Source organism: Nomascus leucogenys, chromosome X (genome assembly GCF_006542625.1).
Source record: "Nomascus leucogenys isolate Asia chromosome X, Asia_NLE_v1, whole genome shotgun sequence".
NCBI classification, from domain to species: Eukaryota; Metazoa; Chordata; class Mammalia; order Primates; family Hylobatidae; genus Nomascus; species Nomascus leucogenys.
The window spans coordinates 55,209,124-55,223,428 of record NC_044406.1 but is presented as its reverse complement, the minus strand read 5'-3'; positions in this window follow the sequence as shown (position 1 = coordinate 55,223,428).

Below are 14,305 nucleotides of genomic sequence, written 5' to 3'. Positions count from 1 at the left end.
TCTCTTTTCCCTTTTATTCTTTCTGTTATTTGGTTTTATTGAAAAAATAGATGTTTAAGTTTTAAAATATACATTATTAATTAATGTTACACTCCATATTAGTTATATGATTTTCCTTTTCATTTCACTCTGTAATCAGGGCCATGATGGTAGCACCTGGGAACTAGATCAAGGCCATTCTGGAGAGAGTATGTTTATGGTTGTTGCTCCTGATTTGAATGGAAAGAGGAGCAAAGTGGTGATTTTTTTTTTAAATTGAAAAATGTAGTAAGACGAGCTTCCCCTCCCAGTAATAGTAATAGAGGTTAGCATTTGAGATTTTTCATTCAAGCTTTACATTAATGTGTCTTTTTCTGCCCAAGTTAAGTCTTTAGCAAAACTGAAAAATGAGGATGATCTTTTCTACTCTGCTGCTTTGGAATTAATTCTTACCTACATAGTCTATTTGTTCCTTTAGTCCCAAAAATCTCTTGGCCATTTTTCCTTTAAATTATTCTCGCTTAAAGCATGGTAAATAGGTTTAAATTGGCCTGTGAAAATCCATAGAATAAATAATTGATAAGTTACTTAGAACTTTTCTGAAGATCAAAATGATATCTTAGAGATTAGGCTTTCTGTCAAGGAAATAAACAAGAGATTACTTCATCATCCTACCTCCTCACTAACATTATTTTTAGTTTTTAGGATCAGGGAAAGACAAACTCTCAAAAGTAGTATCTAGAATGTTGTCATCTTCTCGAACAGAAATATCATCTTTATAAATTTTGCTGTCTTGAAAGCACTCCAGATAATAAACTTCAGCATCCTATTTGAATTGGAAGTTGTCACTACTGAAGGTTCTGTTTTCTTGGATAGGGTTGCAATTTCTTGTTTTAGTCCAAACTATTTGTACCTTTGGTATTTTCAAACACTATTACAAAATCATTTTACGTCCTGTGCCTGGAGATCTTCTCTCTAGGTAGTGGCATGGAGGCTTTCCTATGAAAGCTTTGAAACTATAATTTTAAAGAATAATGTAGCATTTCTGCAAATTTTCTATTACAGGTTTGTAGTCAGAGTCTTTTGCCTATCATTAATATTATTCCATCACAAGGAATAGTTCCATTTGGGGGAATAACTGTTCACAATATCTCCTGTAAACCCACTGTGGCAGAAAAGTTTGATACAAGAGCAAAGGTATGTCCATACATATGAGTTTTTGCACCTTACATATGTCTATGTGGGTTTGTTGGTTGTTTAAGTTATCTATAATGGTAGGTATAATGCTACAAAATGGAGTACACATGTTTATTATTAGAAAACTTGTTTTAATTATTTCTTCTATTGGGAATGGGATTTAAAGTTATGACATTAAAGAGCAATTTTCAAAAAGTATATTATTTTTCTAGAAATTAAGTTAGCTTTAAAGAAGTAGAGCTTTTGGAGATTTAAAAGAAAGCACTTAGCTTTATCATCTAATGAAAAATTGGATAGCAGAACTTGGAGAGGATTTGCAGAAAATATTTTTGATGAAGTTGGTGATGGAAATTTCTACTAAGTTGAAATGGATATCTTCCATCAATATGAGGCACTTTCTTATGAAATTGCAATGATATTTGTCATTTCTGAGTTTTGACGAACCCTAGATAGCCACAGAAAAGAGGATTGCTTTTTTCAAAGCATTAGTTAGGTAGATTAGGAAAAAGATAATCAATTTTGCAATGCTAATTCTAAATAGTCTTAATAATATGAATTATGTGTAATTTCTATATGATTTTAACATCTATATTTTAGAGCACACATAAAATGTTTTACTGCTTTATGTTCTGGGAATTATGTAAATGAAAAATATTACCCTGGGCCGGGTGTGGTGGCTCACGCCTGTAATCCCAGCACTTTGGGAGGCTGAGGCAGGTGGATCATGAGGTCAGGAGATCGAGACCATCTTGGCTAACATGGTGAAACCCCGTCTCTACTAAAAATACAAAAAATTAGCCAGGCGTGGTGGCAGGCGCCTGTAGTCCCAGCTACTCGGGAGGCCGAGGCAGGAGAATGGCGTGAACCCAGGAGGCAGAGCTTGCAGTGAGCTGAGATCACATCACTGCACTCCAGCCTGGGCAACAGAGTGAGACTCCGTCTCAAAAAAAAAAAAGAAAAAAGAAAAATATTATCCTGATATTAGGCACTTCTCTAAGTGATAAATAAAATATGTAAGACAAGTATGTGTAAAATTTAATTGTAAAACTCAAAGACTAGAGTGTTCTTGGTCAATCTTATGATCAACTGTTTGTATTTACTCACATTAAAAATAATATATACACTGTTATCAGATCAAAATGAATAACTTTAAGTATATCTTACATGTTATCCCTGAATGGACCAAAACAATACATGAGTAAATAATAGGTAACTTAATATAATAAAAACCGATTTCCCCAACCCTTGAACAAATCACTTAAGAATGATATCTTATTTTCATAAATAAATGTGTTGAAAATGTTTATAAATTATATATTGTGATATATTATCTGAGACTTGGGTAGAATACTTTTAAACACAATATTCTGGGAAAAATAAGAAAAATGGCCATCAAAAATATAGGTTTTACTAAACTTAATTCTCACTATATTTTAGAGGATTATGCTGATTTTTTTCTAATCTTACCTTTATTAACATTATAGTATAATGAGACTCATTTATTCATTCATTCAACATTCACATTATGCACCAATCTCTTACAAATGTTAAGGATGCAATGATGAACAAGATAACCAGGGTCTTTGATGTCAAAGAGCCTACAATCTGGTGGGGAATATAAACAACTCAATAAATAATTAAAATATACTATAATAAGTATTGTGATGAAGAAATGTTGCAGGCTAAGGAAGTATACAGGAGAGATACACAACCCAGTCTTAAATTATCAGAAACAGCTCCCTAGGGGAAGGTGTATCTAAAAGACACCTAAAGTTAAGAATAAGTTAAGAATATGACAGATTAAAAGGATGGTATTGGGGTGTAGGGGGAGAGGAGGAAAGGTTATTCAAGGCTAGCACGTTTTAAGGCTTGTGAGAGATAGCTGCAATGCAGACATAAGAAACTTAAAGATTAACATGACTAGATTATACTACCAAATGGATGATAGTGGGAAAAAATGTACTTATATGACTCGTGTTAAGTTTTAGATCATACAGGGCCTTATCAACATTAAGAAATCCAGGCTTCATTTTAACAGGTAGGAGTTTTAACTATGGGGATTTCACAATGAGATTTGCATTTTTTAGGGATCACTTTGGTGGTAGAGCAGTAAGCTGGGACCAGAAAGATGGAATGCAGAGTTACTAGTCTGGTGAAGAGGTTCAGGCAAGAGAAACTGGTGAGAAACTGATAAATACATGGGGATTGGTGATTGAAAAGGGGTCCCATGTAAATAAGATGGGTAAGTCAAGAGTGAGACAAATGGTGGCAACATTTAGAGAGAAAGAGATCAGAGTGTGAGTAACACCTATTAGAGGAAAACGTTTGCTTGAATTGGAGGCATCTTTTTGATCTTCATGTAGAGATGTCTAGTAAAGAGGCAGCCACATATATATACTGGTCTGAAGGCTAATGATTCATCATAGAGATGAAAGAGAATGTTTCTACTGTCGCTCTCTGGGTCCAGATGTGTGTAAGTGAACCAAATATATAATTGAGAAGTTGGAATGATAAAAGTTGAAAGAAATTGAATAAAGGAAAATATAGAAGAGAAAGGTGAATTGGGGTTGATTAGGAGAATATTACGTACACATCAGAGGCTTGAAAGTCTCTTCAATATGTGACATCCAGGAACTATTCTCTCTGAAAATGAGTGAGAATGCAAGGGAGAGAGGGAGTTGTAAAAATGAGACAGATGAATGAATTTATGGTTTCAGAGGTTGTGCATTTATGAGGAGTGATATTGTCCAGGGTGTAGTTTAAGTCTAGAGATGAAAATGTCAAGAGACCAATGGTCTAGGGTAGTGAATAAGCTATGACAGCCAGGAGTTTTGGATGAATAAGGAATGATTGGGAGGTGAGTAAAAGGCAGCCATAGGGAGTTGAGACTTGTGTATGGGGTTTATTAATGAAGAACATGTCAATTTGTAATTTCCTCTGAATCATTAAGTTATGCTTCTTTTGATTTTAGTCAAATATGTTTTTTATGTATTATATACTCTGAATAAAATGTGGCAATCATATAGCATTATGTATATAGCAACTTTAATAAGGCTATCTAGCTGGCATATTGATTTTCCCAGTAATTCTGAAAAATGGTATTTTGTGTTTCTTTGCATATAAACAGTATCAGTGATTGTGGAAGAGTGAAATACACTCGTTTTGCTTTCTTAGATATAATATACATTTAAATTTAAATCTAGACCTTGACTCTTTCCTGTGCTTATACAGACAGGGTTTCCAGGGAATTATAGTTTTACACTTCTGAGACTTTGCTTGAGCAACTATATGCTCAGATACTCTATAGTTCTTATTTTGTAGGAATTATACAACTAAATTCTTAATTTGCTATCTTAATTTTCTTGGAAGCAATAAAATGTTCAGGCAGCTCTTAGTTTAGCTGCTGCTGCTTTCAAGTTTGTGATCTCATGAAAAAGACAAAATACTTGGCCTCTGCAAGAGTCAGTTTCCTCATTTTAAAATTAGGAGTATTAACAGTAGTTACCTAATAGAATATTGAGCACTAAAAAGGATTTCACTGTACTTGACCCATATACACAGCAATTTTTAGCTGCTCTCATTACTATTATGGTTGTTGTGCATATTCCTATCTTTCTAGGGGTAGATATATACTGCAACCATTCTCCTGTTGTTTGTTTTTTAAAAATTTTGAATAATGCTTTGAAATTAGATAAATAAAAATTGTACTGCAAGGAGTGGCAATAAAGTTTAGTCAAATAGGTAGAACTCTGCATTCAAATTCACAAACCATCAGCTAATCACATTTATGGTGGTTCTAAGGGGTCAAACACTCACTTTTCTTAGGAGTATCAATTCTGCAAAACAAGAAATGTGATGACAGTTACCAGAAAAAATCTTGTACATTTATAATATGTTACTATTATTTAAATGAAAAAAACGTTATATAAATGCCAGGTAATACTTTAGCAACTTATGATTATATTTTAATGTTGTTTCTACAAAGTTTTGTATTTCTCCTAAATAAGGTTTCTATTCGTCATGCTATAGACCTTAGGATTGGTGGATCTGCTAAAATTGCTGATGTAGAAATCAATCCTGTGAATATGTTACTTATTTGTGTGATGAAACTCTGAGTGTGGTGATTTTTATTTGTTATGTATTTCTAGTTAGCCCATTTATGTTAAAAATATTTTCCAATATATAATTTTTAAAAGTTACTATATAGAAAGTTAAAAATTAATAAAAATTAATATGTCATATAAATGTAAGTGATGAAACAGAATATTGAATGAAGGTTTAGGAATTTACCACTGAATGTAAGGATCAGAACACTACCAGTACCATTAAAATCCTCTTCATTATGGTCCTGTCCCTTATAAGAGATAACCACCTGCCTAAAATGACACCACATAAATATGGATATGAATGTTTTCATTGTTGATTATTTAGTTTGTTTGTTTTTGAGCTTTATAACAGAGATGTACTATTTGTAGCCTTTGGTGAGTTATTTTACTTAAATATTGTGTCTTCAACATTCACCTAAATTGTGTGTAATGGTATGTTAATCATTGTCATACTGCATAATAGTTATTTGTGTAGACATACTGTAATTTACATGATCATTCAGTTGTTCATCCCAATAGGTGTTTCTGGTTTTTTTTTTAAGCACAAAAACTATAGCTGTGATCATTTATATGCTTATCTTCTGAGGTACACATACAAGAGGTTCTCTAGGAATGGAGTTATTGAGACATAGAGTTATGAGTGTGTTTAACTTCACAAGACTATTCTTAAAATGTCCTCTCTAATTTCCATTGCTCCAAATTCTATTATTCTACAAGTTACATTGTCAGATTTAAATTTTGCCGGTCTATTGAGTGTAAAATGATACCTCACTGTGGTATTGATTTGCATTTTCTGAACTAGAGTCACATTTATTTTTGCATTATTGTATGTACCCTGAAAAAATTTTCTTCTATAATTGATCGTGAGAAACCATCAAATTTTAAAACAAGAAGTGATATGATCAAATTCTTAATTAGTTTAAATATGGCTTCATTATGAAGGGGAGAGCTTGAGAAAAGTAAAAATCTAGAAACTAAATGAAAAGTGATGATTTACTAATTTCATATAGTTACAGTATGGACAAGAGGTGAAGAAAGGGGAAGAATTAATAGGATTTATTAACTTATTGACAGAGTGCACACACACACACACACAAACACATACACCACTTTTTTGTTGTTGTTCTGGCCAGCCCTTTCGTGTTTAGATCTGGACTTACCTATTCAAAGAAACTTTCCTTGATTCTTCAAAGTAGGGCCCCCCCATTGTGATATTTATAAGGTATTACAGAAATCTTATGCCCTGAGAACATCACCATCAGAGCAGTTGTCATATTATTTTGGGGCGATTTGTACTTTTGTTTTTTTCTCCCACTAGTACTATTAACATCTACCACCATACTGGTGTGGAGCTAAATTGAGCAGAAATAGATGATAAAGAGGTCAGCTTGCTGCCTCAGGTAGGGGGCTCACTGCTAGTCTGCATTTAAATGGCATCACCAAAATTCCAGTGTATGGCTTTAACTTATACTTTTATAACCTTTCGTTATTCAGTGGTGAAGGCATAAGTCCAGGTAGACTGACAAATACTAAGTTAGCTTGTCCAAGGCTGTGGTGATTCCTGGAGGTTAAACTCTGTAGTATCCAGAGTGTTTTTTGCATTACTATGGCATCCTTCTTTGAAAAATATTAGATAATATTGAGTCTTTTATCAATTTCTTTTCTCATCTGAAAGTCATTTTGGGCATGCTTTGCATGTTATGGTACAACTGAATAATTTATAGGACTTTAATATATTTTATCAATATTCCCTTATTTTATAGGATTTTAGACATAGCTGACTTTAAAAAATAATATTCACACATCACTAGATCTTTTTAGCTATACATTTATTAACTATACAGTAATGGCTAAGGCATTGACTGTGTGTCTTAATAACAATTAGGACATTTTACTCAAATGAGCACATATACAATGCTCATTTGAATGGGATAAGAAGAGTGATTATTTTTACATATACAAAACATCAAACTTTCATTTCCCATTTTGGATTTTACAAATTTTACATATACAACTGCATTGACATTTTAAATGAAACAAATAGTAGCCAGTCTACCTTCATACAGAATTCTCCTCAATATTAGGATGCTGTTGTCTCGATCTCCTTTAAATGTTGTATGTAATTCTTTCACTAAGAAACTCCATGGTATTTTAGTAACTCTACTACAAGGAGGAATTCTAAAGAGTTTTGTGATATAAGCACGTGCCTTGTGTGTGAGCTACAGCTCAGATACACTTAATAAACCTTTCTTGTTTATTTAAGGTAGATGTCGGATAGGTGCTAGGGATACAAAAATGAATCACGCTAAGGTCCAGTAGAAGAGACAGATAAGTAAATAAATACATAAATAAATTATGTGATATCATAATATAAGTAAATGTAAGAAACAGAATTGGTCCTGAGCACAGCATGATTAATTGCGGTTTATCCAACTGGGGTTTGAAGGATGTGTAATATTTTATTAGGCAATTGCAAGTTATAGAAAGGCTTTCCTGATAGAAGGGGCACCACAAGGGTGAAAACACAGAAGGGTGAAGCATCAGGTGTTGGTTGGAAATACCAAGTCATACAGCTTGCTGAAATATTAAGTGATAGGGTGAGAGTGGAGCTAGTTGAAGCTGGAACATGAGGCAGCAGAAGGCCATGGTGAGCTTTACGAGCCCTGCTAATGAGCTTGGACATGGTCCTGTAGATCGTGAGAAACCACCACATTTTAAAACAAGAAGTGATATGATCAAATTCTTAATTAGTTTAAATATGGCTTCATTATGAAGGGGAGAGCTTGAGAAAAGTAAAAATCTAGAAACTAAATGAAAAGTGATGATTTACTAATTTCATATAGTTACAGTATGGACAAGAGGTGAAGAAAGGGGAAGAATTAATAGGATTTATTAACTTATTACATGTAGGAGGCATAGAGGAGGTGGGGGAGAGGAAGGAAAATGTGACTAATTTTTATAGGGTTCTGCTTTGCAGTTAATAATTTCCTTGATAAACATCACATTGCAAGTTTTAGTTTACATTTTCATAGACTATTATTCTATTTTCTAATTATTTTTATTTTTTAAATTTCAGGATGTATTTAATTTCCGTGGCGCCTATATTGGTGGTACCCAGATTATTCCATTTGTAATAAAAAACAAAGGTATAACACGTGCCAGAGTGGAGTTTAATCTAAAAGACTTTCCAGATTTTTCAATGGATCTTAAAGACAAATCAGGTATATATTTTGTATATAATGGTATTATTGTAAAAGGAAAAGTTTTAAATTGCCCTGTGGTATAATTTCTAAAACTAATTCAACCAAGGGAAGTTCTTAAATGTTTTTAATGACCACTGCATGTTTTTCTTACACTCTGTAACTCATCATGGTTTTATTTGTAGAAATACATCATTATTAATATCAAAACACTTTGGTATTACATGAAATGTAACCATTCTTATTAGTGTGTTAAATATGGTAAGTATGTTATATATAAGTATATGCCTTAAATGAACATAAAATTATGAATCGTTTGTTTTAATTGCTCAATAATTTTAGATAAATGTCTTTGGGGAGCTATCTCTGTATGTTTACTCATGTATTAGATATCTTGATGTTAAATTAGATTCAAACAAAATATGCATTTTTATAAATGCATTTTATCTGTTTACTCCATAGGTTGTCAAAATAAGACCTATGAGCCAAATATGAGCCATCACCTGTTTTAATAAATAAGGTTTTATTAGAACACGCACAGACCCATTTGTTTGTATAATGCTTATAGCTGCTTTTATGCTATACTGGCAGAGTTGAATAGCTGTGATAGGAACCATATGTCTCACAAAGCTTAAAATATTTACTATCTGGATTCTTACAGAAAGTTTCCTAATCATTGGTTTAGTTATTTGTTATTCATTAAATATTTGTTGAATCCCAATTACAGGCAAGATAGTAGCGTTTGAGTCCATAAAAATAAGTAAGACATCTTACATATCCTCAAAAAGTGAAAAGTAAGTATATCAGTGAGGTAATGGATATGCATTTGTATTATTTACGGACTCTTTGAGGCATCAAAGGAGATCTGACTCTTCCCTGATCAATTTTCACTGGAAAGGGAGTCTCCTAGCTGTTCTGGGACCTAAGATTTAGTTAATTACTTGACCTTGCCCTTTATTACTATTTATATTCATCTGAATATGACTATAACATGCTTCTTGAACTTTGGAGTTATTTTTTAATGAGTTTACTGTCACTGTTTTGCCAATTGAATGTATATTTGTTCCATGTATAGATATCAATTTTGCTAATTAGAATCTTGGTATTTAGAACAATTCTTTACTGAGCATCTTCGCATAGCCCTGCACAAATATTTTAGAAATTGATTTTTGATTGTTATGAATATATGTACTTTTTTACCTCTTACAGAAGAATTTAAAGACCCTGCATTTCCTTATATATATTCTTTGGAATTAGAGGAAAATACATCTCTGGAATGTAGCAAAACATTTTCTCCCAAAGAAGTAAGTTCAGTTTTCTATTCCTCATATTACTGCAATTATGGGTATTCCTAACCAATAACCTATTAAAGATCACCCAAGATCTATCTGTAGAGGGTTTTTCTTTCTGACTTGTAAGCATTCCTGGGTATACCTTAATTCAGTAAAACATTGCTGGGGGGTTTGGCTCATGCTGCAGAGTGCCTGAAGAGGAGCAGAGGGCATGTACAGGGGACCTATGATAGTGTGGTCTTTGTTATACTATCTAGAAAATTCAAGATATTACACATTTTGAAGGAGAGGAAAGTTATATTCCAGGCACTTGGTGCTTTGTACTTACATTTGAGTTGTGTATGCTCTGTGAACCACTCTCTGAAATTGTCAAAGACATATTGTGAAGATTTAAGAAGAGTTGCTATGATATTGGCTACTTTTATATTGTACCCCTTGATGTTTAGTGATTTAAAAACAAGAGCAAACAAAAAGACAAAAAACCTATTCTGAAATGTGCCCAGAAGGAAGGGAGACCACTGGTCAGGTTTCAGCAGCCAACTCTGGTAGGCTTTTGCTTCATAGATTCTCTAACAGAAGTGCCCAAGGAGAGAGCTTCTCTCTATGCATGATATGAAAGTGCATATAGCCCTGTAATCTCAGCACTTTGGGAGGCCGAGGCCGGCGGATCACCTGAGGTCAGGAGTTTGAGACCAGCCTGGCCAACATGGCAAAACCCCGTCTCTACTAAAAGTACAAAAATTAGTGTGGTGGCAGGCGCCTGTAATCCCAGCTACTCAGGAGGCTGAGGCAGGAGAATCGCTTGAACCCGGGAGGCAGAGGTTGCAATGAGCCAAGATCGCGCCATTGCACTCCAGCCTGGGCAACAAGAGGGAGATTTCGTCTCAAAAAACCAACCAACCAACCAACCAACCAACCAACAAAAAACTGCATATTGGTGTATCCTTCCAAGCAAGAATCAAACTTCTCTATGGCAATCAGAGTATAAGATTCTTATGTCGAAACTTTTTTTAATACTCCAACATAGCTAGATTGATTCTACTCAATAGGTATAGATTAGAATTAAGAGAAAATAACTAATAACACAATAAAATTGTATTGAATGCTACTAAATACTATCTTTAATAATCTAATTTTTGGTAATGTTATTTTTACTGAGATTAAATTTTATTTCAGGAACAATGTAAGCTGTTATTTGGTTTTCAGGTGGAAAAAATAAAGTTTGAGGATGAATTTGAATATTAGAAAATGATAAAGATTAATTTTGCTATTTTGAAGTTCAGTACTTCAGTTGGGATAAGATAATGTTGAATAGAAAAACACCTTTGTCTTTTTCCTGAGAGCATATATCTTATACCTTTAAATATAAGGTTAGCAACAGTTATCTTTTTTAAAAAATTTCCTTTATTAGGTTGAGGAAGTTTCCTTTTATAGTTTATTGAGTATTTTGATCTTGAAAGACCTGGATTTTGTTAATTTTATTATCCACTTTGATGGTCATGTTTTTGTCCTTTATTCTATTAATATAGTATATTGATTGATTTTTTAATGTTAAAACAACCTTGCATTGTGGAATAAATCTCACTAGATCATAAGATATAATTCTTTTTATATATTGCTGAATTCAATTCCCTAGTATTTTGATGAAGGCTTTTGTATCTATACTGGTAAGGAACATTGGTCTATAGTTTGTTAGCCTTATTGTTTTTTTTCTTCTGATTCCTTTGTTTTGAATATCAGGCTAATATTGGCTTCTTAGAATGAATTATAGAGTGGTGTCTCCACTTCTGTTTTGGCAGAATTTGTGAAGGACCGAATTACTTAAATTGGTGTTATATTTCATCATTGAAGTCATCTAGTCCTCAGCATTTTTTTTAAATATTAATTTTAAACTAGGTATTGAAGGAACATACCTCAAAATAATAAGAGCCATCTGTGACAGACCCACAGCCAACATCATACTGAATGGGCAAAAGCTGGAAGTGTGCCCCTTGACAACCAGCAAAGACAGGGATGCTCTCTCTCACTAGTCCTATTCAACTTAGTATTGTAAGTCCTGGCCACAGCAATCAGGCAAGAGAAAAAAATAAGGGCGTCTAAATAGGAAGTCAAATTATCCCTGTTTTCAGACGACATAATTCTGTATATAGAAAATCCCATAGTCTCAGCCCAAAAGCTCCTTAAGCTGATAAACAACTTTAGCAAAGCTGCAGGATACAAAATCAGTGTATAAATCACTAGCATTTCTTTTTTTTTTTCTTTTTTTTTTTTTAGATGGAGTCTCACTCTGTCGCCCAGGTTGGAGTGCAGTGGTGCGATCTCAGCTCACTGCAACCTCCACCTCCCCGATTCAAGTGATTCTCCTGCCTCAGCTTCCTGAGTAGCTGGGAGTACAGGCATGTGCCACCACGCCTGGCTAATTTTTGTATATTTTTTTAGTAGAGATAGGGTTTTGCCATATTAGCCAGGCTGGTCTCGAGTTCCTGACCTCAGGTAATCCACCCACCATGGCCTCCCAAAATGTTAGGATTACAGGCGTGAGCCACTGCACCAGGCCAAAAACCACTAGAATTTTTATACACCAACAACCAAGCCAAGAGCCAAATCAGGAATGCAATTTAATTCACAATTGCTACAAAAGAATAAAATATCTGAGAATATAGCTAACCAGGGAGGTATATTTCTTCCCAAAAGAAGGGAAATGTGTATTCATGTCCATACAAAGACTTTTATGTGAATGCTCGTAGCAGCATTATTCACAATAGCTTAAAAGTAGAAACAACCCAAATGTCCATCACCTGATAAATGGATGAACACAATGTGGTATATCCATACACTAGAATATTATTTGGCAGTATAAAGGAACAAATTGCTGATAAGTCCTGCTAGATGAATAAACCACAAAAATGTTATTTTAAGTGAATGCAACTAGATATAAGAGAGTACATTTTGTATGATTCCATTTATGTGAAATTTCCAGAAGAGACAATCTATAGAGTAGATCAGTGGTTACCTGGAGTTAGGCAAATTGGCATGAAGAAGCTCTTGGGGTTGATGGAAACATTCTAAAACTTAATTATGGTGATGATTGCACAATTCTATAAATTTACTAAAAACCATTGAATTGTACCCTTTTGGTGAAATATATCTCAATACAGCTGTTAGAAGTGTAAAAAAATTATTAATGTAATCTGTTTGCTGTTATAGGTCTGTATTTATAAAATATTCTGTTTCTTCTTGAGAAATTTCATCTAAGTTACCTAATTTATTGACATACATGTGTTAATGGTGTAATTCTTTTTATTTCTGTAAGGTAGGTAATAATTTAGTTCCTTCTTTCATTCCTGATTTTATAAAATTGAGCCATCTCTCTTTTTATCTTGGTCAGCATATCGAAAGGTTTGTCTGTTTTGATGATATTTTCAAGATCCAACTTTTGGTATTTCTGATTTGCTGTATTATTTTTTGATTATTTCATTTATTTCCACTTTATCCTTTATTATTAATTTTCTTCTGTTTGATTTGATCTTCTATTCTGAAGTGTGAAATGTTAGGGCATTGATTTGAGATATTTCACTTTTTAAATATAGGTTTTGCAGCTACATACTTTCCTCTAAATACTGTTTTACATTTACCCCAAAAGTTTTGATATGTTTTATTTTCATTTTTACTCTTCAAAATGTTTTGCAATTTCTCACATAATTTATTTTTCACCTATTAGTTATTTGGTATGTCTTGTTTAATTTTCACATATTTGTGCATTTACCTAGTTTGTTTCTCTTATTGATTTCTAATATAATTCCTTTATAGTTAGAGAACACACTTTAATTCATTTAAATCACTTTAAATTTATTGCAGCTTGTTTCATGACACTCTGTAGGTTATTTAACTATGTTGCAGTAAGTCTAAAACAACTAATGATTACATCTGGATGTGTATGTATATGTTTGTGTGTGTGTACAAGGGTGCAATGGTGAAATGAGTGGAATGCTCATTATTTTAAAAATAAACTTTGTAAGAGTATTTTTTCAAACATGTATTCTTATTATTCTGATTTTTAAAAACCCTCTAAATAAAAAGAAACTAAGTAATTCTTTTCTCACAAGTTAATATTCTGATAAATTAAGGTATGTCATTCACCTATATAATGTTTATATCTCACATGTACATAGAAGTATGGAGACATACACACGCACACACACACACACACACGCACGCACGCACACACTTTCAACAAGAAAAAACCTAAATGTTCTGCAGTAATTTATCGGTTTTTAAAATTATGTTAAGGCCAAGTTTATATATTATTCTAATAAGCCTATATTGTGATTTTATATTTTCATATAATTGAAATGTATATAAAACATTTTACTTAAGGATCATTGAAAATTAGAAAAATCTATAATGCAATTTAAGTATCTTACATGACTTTTTTGGAGAATGTATTATATATAATATATTTAGACAATAGTTTACTAACACTGTCAGCAATTTAAAAAGTCTAAGTATTTCTGAATGTTTAGGATTCTAG